This window comes from Toxotes jaculatrix, chromosome 14 (assembly GCF_017976425.1).
Source record: "Toxotes jaculatrix isolate fToxJac2 chromosome 14, fToxJac2.pri, whole genome shotgun sequence".
Lineage (NCBI taxonomy): Eukaryota > Metazoa > Chordata > Actinopteri > Toxotidae > Toxotes > Toxotes jaculatrix.
This window is the reverse complement of record NC_054407.1, coordinates 159,481-169,021: the sequence shown is the minus strand read 5'-3', so window position 1 is coordinate 169,021 and position 9,541 is coordinate 159,481. Positions and strand designations below refer to the sequence as shown.

The window sequence follows — 9,541 nt, the reverse complement described above, 5'->3', positions numbered from 1 at the left end:
ACCAAAGGAGGTGCAGGCTTTTGGAATGACGAGGTTAATGAAGCTGCTGGAGCCAAGACTGAGACTAGAATTCTGAATATTGAGCAAAGAGCGTAGGTATGAAAATTGTAAAATGTAATTGTTAATATAGCTTAAAATAATGAGTGATCTTAACTGATGTGTGCTTACTTTGCTGACTCTGCTATGTTACACTTAGTTAATAAAACTTTTTAGGGAATAAAGTAATTAAAGTCATCAGCCTGAGAAAGTATGAGTGATGAAGAGCCGTCCTCACAACCTGACACCGATGCCCGACATTAGGTGGCAGCACTTGGCTGTGTGACATGCGTATTTCCCCGTGAAGACGTGCTCAGTAATGGCCGCAAACACGTTGAAAGCGGGAAGAAAGCTTTTGGCTCTGTCATGTTAAGGTAAGTTGCTGCAAACTGAAACATTTTATCGGCTTTTTATTTAGTAAGGTCTTTAGGTCTTATGCCGTATGCCTCATCTGTCGGCGAAAGGTTTCAGGTTAACCGTATGTCTTCAGATTGCCAATTCAAATACTCCTGAGCAAGCTGAAATGACACTGCCTTTTTTATTTATTTATTTTGCTGGGAGTCGGTCCCAACAGACACCACAGAGGTTAGCATGTGTAGATAGCGCGTTAGCTAGTGCTAACGTCGTTAGCGCTTTCTCTAAATGTCCTACTTAACATTAAATATTTACTGCAGCATCAGTGGCTGTAGCACTTGATCTAGCAACTGTTAAGAAGCACAATACGTTTGCTTTGATTCTTTGTGTTATCCAAAAATTAGAATGAATGAGTAGTTTTACAAGACCCATGAGAAGGGGTAACGTCGCTAGCGCTAGCTTACACACGTTGATGTAACGAGCACTTGTAAGCTAGCGCTAACGACTTTACCCTTCAAAGTCAAAGTCAGCTTTATTGTCAAAACCATAGGTCATACACAGGTTTTGAAATTGTAGTGCTCCCTAGGCCCACAGTGTTACACTAGATAAATTAGAAAAATAGCTATACAAAAATAAAAACATATTCAAGATTCAAGAGTCTTTATTGTTATTATGCGAACATAACAATTTGCAGACTCCCGACTTTAAGGCACACATATAAATAAATAACACAAATCCTTAAAAAAGAACACTTATGAAAATATTAACAGAAAATATAGTAAGTAAAGTGTTAAGTCTAATGTCAATTTATCATATAACCATATACTCTCTTATCATGCATTCGTATATTCTCATAAACTTGTGTATTCAATTCTGGGTGAAGTACATACAACATGACCTGTAGTGGCCTAATGTACTTTGTTTACTGTCAAGACACCTGTTATGTCTCCGGTGCCTCAGAGCACAACTTACACTTTATCTCTATTTTATGACCTTCAGATTATTTTGTCTCCCTGCCATCCTGGTCTACTCTGGCAACTTGTAACCCGGGGTCAGACCTCTGTAGCATTTGGTGATGCTTGAGCTCTGATCTTTCTGCAGAAATTGATTACTCTGTGAACTTTATTTTATAATAAAACATCAAAAGACAATTACTGTCTAAAGAATTTTATTTCACTTTTCATCAGGAGAAAAGTATTTTTCCAACACAAACTTGGCGACGAGGATGGGATTGGATGTGTCATCTGGACTCTGTTGGAAAGACAGAAAGCCGGCTGCAAAGAAAGATTCCTCCCTGTGGGTGAGAAGCTGTCCTCAGACGGAGCCCAGTCATCGCTCCAGTCCCGGAGGATTTAAAAGGAAAGTATCACACACGGTGAGTGTTTTAATGTTGCCTGTGTTTTGATGTTGCCTGTGAGAGTTTGCAGAGTTAATCAGATTGGAAACCGGTATATCTCGCATAAGCACTTGCAGACAGACGTGTCTTGGTTATTATTGTAGTATTTGAGGATTTCTGGTGTATCTGCTTGAGAAAGTGGACCAGTTTATTCTGTAAATACAAGAGACAAAATAATCAGAGGTAAAGGCTGGGTAAAAGTCAGAGTAAGGAGATGTCCAGAGTGGAGCCAACTCCCAAAATCCTCCCACCAATAATAAAACTAATGATGGAGAAAAATCCTGGAAGCACGAATCAATTCAAATAATGGGTTGATTTGGGGTTTCCAGAAAATGGCAGCTTTAGCCTGAGACAATTGGACCAACTGAAGACATGTTTGGAGGCAAAAGAAAAAAAAGTGCAGAGCAGCATGCAGCTCAGTCCAAATGTAAACGAGAGAAGCATGAACAGTTTAAAGCAGACTGGAAGGCATATAGCATGTGGAGAGAGGAGAGGGAAAGAAGGAATAGATTAAGAGCACAGACACAAAAAGAGGGAAAAAAACAATCTGGACACACTAACATGTTGTATACTTCTTTGGAGATTGAAAAGAACAAAAGAGCAATGAAAGTGTGGCTAGAGGAAGCAGAATGTAGGGAAAAGAAACAAACACAAAAGTACATGCCATATTCCTCACAGAGGAAAAAACAAAAACTAATACACTTTGTCCTTCTGTTCCCTTTGTGAGTCAATATGTCAAGGTGGATCGCAACCTCAACGCCTGCCCTCCGACCGCACCTCCACTGCCACATGAGCCTGGTGGGGGTCTGGGAACAGCAGAAGGATCCTCCAGACGTCTAGCAGAAACATCATCACCTCCACCAACATCATCCTCACCCCCTGATTCAACCACGTCTAAACCTGATGCTTTACAGACCAGGACTGTGTCACAGCTGAGAGAAGAACTCCCACAGCTGGGTGAGAACACATATGGGGACAAAGCTCCATTAAATGATCTCAGACGACACGCTGTACATGCTGAGGCCGCTATCAAGGCTCAACAGAGGAGAAAGAAAGACAAAGTTGACAAGGATCTACACACGGCAGCCTTAACCATGTACAGGGGTGCTCAGCCTGTGGCTGGCGGACGAGGACGTGGCCGCGGACGTGAATACGGTGGAGGTGGACACTGGCAATATGACCCCAACATCTGTTTTGACTGTCATCAGCGAGGACACTGGGCTAAAGACTGCCCACAGAAGAATGGCTCTGTGCAGACTACAACTGCTGCAAAGTGAGGGCAGGACGGGGCATGAGGAGAGGAGCAATCTGACCGCAGCAACACTGACTCACAGACTACAGGAGGTAATACACACACACACACACACACACTGTTTGCAATGAAGACCAGCTTTGCTCACACACTACAGGACATGTCACCTGATTAACTGCACAGAGGAGAAATTTGAATATGACATGTATTTATTGGACAAAGAAGGCTGCTGCTGTCTCTGTATCTCTCATTCACAAGATGAACTGTTTGATGGTGCGTCCCCACACGTGTCGCTGACGAAACCTGCCCACTGGACATGGCAGGATATGGGACCATGGCTCCGCAGACAACAGACCCTCTCTGATTTCAGGTCCATAAATGGGGATCCCAGAACACTGTACAGCGAAAGGGCTGATGTATATAAAACAAAATTTACATTTGTTTGATTCCTAATACACACACCACACCTTTCATGCTTTTACATGACACATCAGTTGACATGGCTGAACTATCTGAGGTGCCGCCCTGTTTGTGGGCGCGTCACAAATATGACATGGGGCTTATTGAGGGAGCCACACCTCTTGTAGTTCACCGAAAATCAGATTACAGACCATGCATGAAACAATATCCATTCAAACCAGAAGCGTTAAATGGTATCAGGCCTGTTTTTGATTCACTTTTAAAGGCTGGAGTTATAGTCCCGTGCGATGACTCCCCTGTCAGAACACCAATTTGTCCGGTTAAGAAAATCCGAGACGCAGATCAACCCGCTGAGTGGCGATATGTGCAAGATTTGCAAGCAGTAAATGCTGCAATATATCCGCGCGCGCCTCAAGTTTCAAATCCACATACAATTCTGTCATTAATTCCACCTAATGCCACTCATTTCTCCGTCATTGATCTTGCAAATGCTTTTTTCTCCGTTCCCGTTCATCCAGACAGTCAATTCAGGTTTGCGTTTTCTTTTGATGGTAAGGGCTACACTTGGACTCGCTGTCCACAGGGATATTCAGAAAGTCCTGGAGTATTCCACAGTGCACTGCGTGACAGTTTACAGAGCCTCCATTTGCCTTTAGGTTCTGTCTTGTTAGAGTATGTTGATGATTTGATGATTTGTAGTCCATCACAGGAAGCATGTAAAACAGATACAATAGCATTGCTAAAACATCCAGCAAACAATGGCCATAAAGCTAGCTTGTCAAAACTGCAGTTTGTTTAGACTTGTGTTACATATTTGGGTCATGTGATCACAGCAGAGGGCAAATCGCTCTCTCCCAAACGTATTGAAGCAGTTCAATCTGTATCAAAACCAACCACCAAAAAGCAAATGATGAGTTTCTTAGGCATGCAGTGGATCCCAAATTATTCGGAGAGAGAGGCACCTCTCTCTTCCATGATTCATGGTAACAATCTTTGTGCACATGACAAACTGACTTGGACTGACCAAACTGACAGAGCCTTCACTGACTTAAAGGCTTCTTTGCAGGCTGCTCCCACACTGGGACTGCCAAACCCTGACCTTCCTTTTACTCAGTTTGTTGACCAGAAGGACGGATACATGACCTCTGTTTTGACACAGGAGCATGGGGGTAGACTGAGACCTGTAGCTTATATTTCCACCAAGCTTGATGCTGTTGCTGCTGGTCTCCCTCTTTGTCTGCGTGCTGTAGCTGTGGCAGAGAAGGCTGTGGTTGCATCACGTGATATTGTAGGTTATGGAAATTTGACTCACATACATGGTTCCTCATGCTGTTGCTCACATTCTGCACACACAGAAGACCTCTCATCTCTCTGCACAGCGCTGGTTAAGATATCACACTACTTTGCTTGATATGCCTAACATTACTGTCAAAAGATGCAGTGTACTTAATCCAGCAACTCTCCCCCAACTGCAGCAGATGGAGAAGCACATGACTGTCTTCAGATTCTGAAGTTTGCACACCCAGACCAGATCTTTCTACTCAGGTCATACCAAATGCAGACATGGAGCTGTTTGTGGATGGTTCGGCGTCCTGCAACGTGGACACAGGTGCTGCTCGAGTGGGTTTTGCAGTAGTGACACCACATGACATCCTCCTTCCAGCATCCATCTCTGTGATTAAATGTGAAGCTCACACTAACAGTTATGACTCTATTTCTACAGGAAATTCTGCAGCAGATGCAGCCACTAAAGCAGCTGCATTGGTTCACCTTTCACAGTTAACTGTTTGCTGTTGTCTGTCACTCCTGACACCTGCTCATCTGCTGATGTTTCTGTTCTGCAGTCTCTTTCCTCAAGAACGCACCATTTGGTCAAAATCAGGTGCCACATTTAAAGACTCAGTGTGAACTGGTCCAGATAACAAACCTTGTTTGCCTCGTCCTCTCTTCCACTGTTATGCAAAACTGTCCCATGGGAGAGACCATGTGGGCAAAGGGGGAATGTGTGCTGCTGTTAATTCATCATGGTACACACGTGGTTTTTCATTTTCTGCACAGGACTTTTGCAGGAAAATACATCATTTGTGCAGCCAACAACGCATCAGGGGCTATTCATATGCCACCTGCTGGTCATCCACCTCCTGACAAACCCTTTGAACATTTAATGATGGATTTCATTGAACTAACACCAAGTGAAGGGAAAAGATACTCTCTTGTAATTGTTGACATGTTCAGCAAATGGGTTGAAGTTTCCCCTCTTCCAAACAGGATGCTGGAGCTGTGGCAAAAGCACTACTAACTGAAATTGGGGAATTCCTTCAGTCATCAGCAGTGACAATGGACCAGGTTTTGTCAACCAAGCCCTGAAAGAAGTGTCAGACTATCTTGGGTTTGACATACGTCATCATTGTTCATATCATCCACAGAGTGCAGGTGCTGTTGAAAGAGAAAATGGCACCATTAAAGCAAAACTTGCTAAATGCACCAAAGACCAGTTTCACTCTTTCGTGGGTTAAAGCCCTTCCACTGGTGCTTGTCCACATGCGCACGCCAATCAGAAACAAACATGGTTTGAGTCCATCTGAAATCTTGTTTGGTAGACCCCCTCAGACAGGTGTAGGTCCAGTTAGGCACCCTCCCCTTACCACAGGTGCATGTGATGATGCTATGTTGAGATACTGTGCCAATTTGTCTACAACCTTATCAGCATTACATTCAAAGGTGAAATGTGCCCTGCCATCTGCAGCCACAGCACTCCTCCACAACTTGCAGCCTGGAGATTGGGTTCTCATCAAAGATCACAGACGCCGTCACTGGAAACAAAGGCGATTCCAGGGCCCGTTCCAGGTTCTGCTGAGCACTGAAACAGCTGTAAAGGTTGCAGAGAAGACCGCATGGGTACGCGCCAGCCACTGCAAACGGGTTCCTGAACCAAAGGCCGACAACCAGCCACCAGAGAATCAAAGCAAAGGAGGCGACATAAATTATTTAGACCCAGAATAATGGTCTAGGGAAAATTGACTCATCCAGACGTTGAGGAAGACAACTGGGGTGTACGCCGTGCGCTGCCCCTAACCTGCAGCTGCGGTGGAACCATCGGCAATATAAGAGTGAGGGGTGAAAGAGCGCCCTCCTCCACCAGCAGCATGCCAAGCTCCAACGAAGTGACTACAGAGTAAAGCTCTGTGTCACCAACAAGAGCAACAATGTAAGGTCTATTGATAGGTCAGTCACATACCAGATGGCCTCTCTGGCTGAGACTCGTGATGATGATGATATTGATGTTGATGTTTTGAGTGTTTGTATTTTTCCTAGCTTGCTATCAACCTAAGGACCTCCGTGTCCTACAAAAACAGCTAAATGCATATTTTAACATTTATCAGCTAATGATGTGTCTACTTAAACCCAAAGGAATGTAGTCACTGATGATATGATAAATTTGTATATACTTTACTGTGGCCATTTTATGGCCAAAGGGGGAATTGTAATGTCAATTTATTATATTTATTATTATATTATATGTTGTGCCTCCGAGCACAACTTACACTTTATCTCTATTTTTTGACCTTCAGATTATTTTGTCTCCCTGCCATCCTGGTATGTGAGAAACAGGCACAAGTAGTCTGGGAACTTGTAACCTGGGGTCAGAACTCTGTAGCATGGCATGCTGGGTGAGCTCTGTCCTTTCTGCAGTCCTCCTCACAACAAACACAGGGTGGGTTCCCATCCCCACAGGCCACATGGGAAGCTCTACTCCCCTCACCATCTCCCTCGCTTCCACCACTGCACAGGTAGATCACAGGCTAGAGAGCAGGCACAGCGTCTACAAAGTGGGACAGTGTACAACTCTGTTACAACTCCGGCTCACACAGTCCCTCTCACTCACACCCAACCTCTTCCTCCTCCAGAGAGCACCGGCCTGAGAGGAAGGACAAGGAATCATCAGGTTAGTCAGTGTGTCGCTTTGTTCTTTACAGACTCATGTATGTTCAGAGTCTGACTCTGGAAAGCTCTTTTAACCCTAACCCTAACGGGGAAGAGAGTTTGTCTGTGCTCAGCTAAAATCACACTTTACCTGTTGTTTACCTGAGATTTCTGACATCACTTCTACTTTTGGAGCCTTACACAAGAGTGATGTGGAGCTTTCTTTGCTTTCCCTCCTCCCTTTGCTTCATGCTGTGTCTACAGGGGGTTCCTTTCGCATCGGCGGGAAGCGTCCACACCATGACTCCACTGACACCAGCCGACATCCACCCTCCTCTAAGGCAGCTCACAGCTCCAAACGTGGAAAGTCCAACATCACAACTGTCAAGAGCGGGATGAAGACTGGAACTAAGATGGCTGAGACAGCAAGTAACAAGGCGGCTGACACAGTGGCTGTTTTTCTCTTTAGCTGTGTAAAGTTTTTCACAGAATTCCACTGTTTTGGACCAAGCTCAGCCACAGCTAACTATGTCTACACACTTCTTTCAGCCTAAAACTAACCAAAGACTAATGCTGTTGCTTTGTAGTCTGCCAGGCCTCCTCCAGCCAAGAAGAAGAAGAAAACAGCCACTCCAGCCTCTCTGGGCTCGTCTGTTTCAGATGGTCTGCTTTATCTGACAGGCATTCCAAAACACGCCTCGGAGCAGGAAGTTACTGACTTGGTCAGGGCATTTGGCAAGATCAACAACGTGATCCTCGTGCCGTGCTCAGAAGAAGAGAGTGAAAAGAGCCAAGGACAGAAGGTACGTCTAAGAGTATCTACATGTTCATGTGTTTTACAAGAAATTTCACTGTGAGATTTCATGTTCCAGAGCAGTTTCGAACAGATGATGGTAAAAAAAAAAAAGAAGAAAAACGAAGTGTGTGAATATTACAGGCAAAAAGAAAGAACATGTTTCAGTAATCAGTCCATTTCTTGAAAATAGAGGATGCTTATTTTCTGTTTTGTTGTATTAAAATGTGCAGAATTAACATTTTCTCTAAGTGTGTTTTACGAGAAAGAATAGAATTGGCAATTGGCCTGTTCATCTGTCACTCTTCAGTCAACAAAACAGTGGCTGTGGATATTTTAGCCTGTGCAGGTTTCCTGCTTTGCACAACGTCATCATGGTTTCTGTCTGTCCCACGTCATCACTTTGTCTCCCTCCCTTGCTGCAGGCATCTGTATGCATGGTGAAGGCTGAAGACGCTCAGGCACTGGCTAACTCCACAAATCTCTCCATCAGAGACCAGAAAATCACTGCTTCAACAGCCAAGGTACCATGTGGAAAACACACACACGTGGCACTGAAGGCATGTTCACTTTAAACCCTTTCAATCATAGAAAACATAAAGCTTCCACAAAAATGCTGAGTGGAGTTTGTTTTCTGTCTAAATGCAATTGTTGATTCAGAAATCATCTCATACACAAAATTAGTTTCAGTTCCTTTTTTATATTATTATTTTTTGATGTTTGAAGTCTCATTTCTGTTTGATTTCCTTTAGAAACCTGAAGGAGTGCAGTCTCCTGATGCCAACAGCAGGTCTGCCACATTTATCATCACTGTTCTTCCCCTTTAACCCCATATGTTGTTCACTCAACCTGCCCATTTCAAACCTGCACTCAGAAATGATTATTTCTGACTTAACAGCAAACCTGCTTCAGGACAGGAGAAGGGTCCTGCCGGGGAAAACTCAGGTAGGACAACAAAAAAACGCCACTGCTAGTCTGCAGGCAGTCAGTGCTAATATATCCACACCTATCACTGTCAAGAAATACTCAGTATATCTAGTTAAAATCACAGTCTGTTAACTATACCTGATCACATGGAATAAACTGTAGCTTAGTCACATGTAGTCTGGTTTGTGATGTCTTGCTTTTGCTGGCTTGTATTTGTGATGTGTATGAAAACATACTGAGTGTAGCATCTTCCCCTCCTACTCCCCACTGCAGGAATTCTGAAAACAGAATTTTATGTTTGGAAATGTATTAAAAAGGAAAACCTGAGTTCAGCTAAATATCTGTTAAATTCACTTGTTCTGTAATGTCTCCTACAGAAAGACATGGTGTTGATCACAGGACTTCCTGAGAGCAGCTGGTCAGAGAGTGACATCATCAA

At 43.8% G+C, this 9,541-nt stretch overlaps 1 long non-coding RNA gene across 3 annotated transcripts; it reads left to right on the top strand.

Moving 5' to 3' along the window:
* Positions 1 to 348: 348 nt before the first annotated feature.
* On the top strand, positions 349 to 5,561 carry LOC121193244. 3 transcript variants are annotated; one of them, XR_005895266.1, is made up of 5 exons: positions 349 to 410; positions 1,578 to 3,130; positions 3,297 to 3,408; positions 4,934 to 5,078; positions 5,182 to 5,561. It is a non-coding gene; the product is annotated as an uncharacterized LOC121193244 (long non-coding RNA). The 3 variants fall into 3 exon arrangements; XR_005895265.1 differs by having other exon boundaries at positions 1,578 to 3,408; positions 4,934 to 5,067; XR_005895264.1 differs by having other exon boundaries at positions 1,578 to 3,408.
* The last annotated feature ends 3,980 nt before the right edge of the window (positions 5,562 to 9,541 follow it).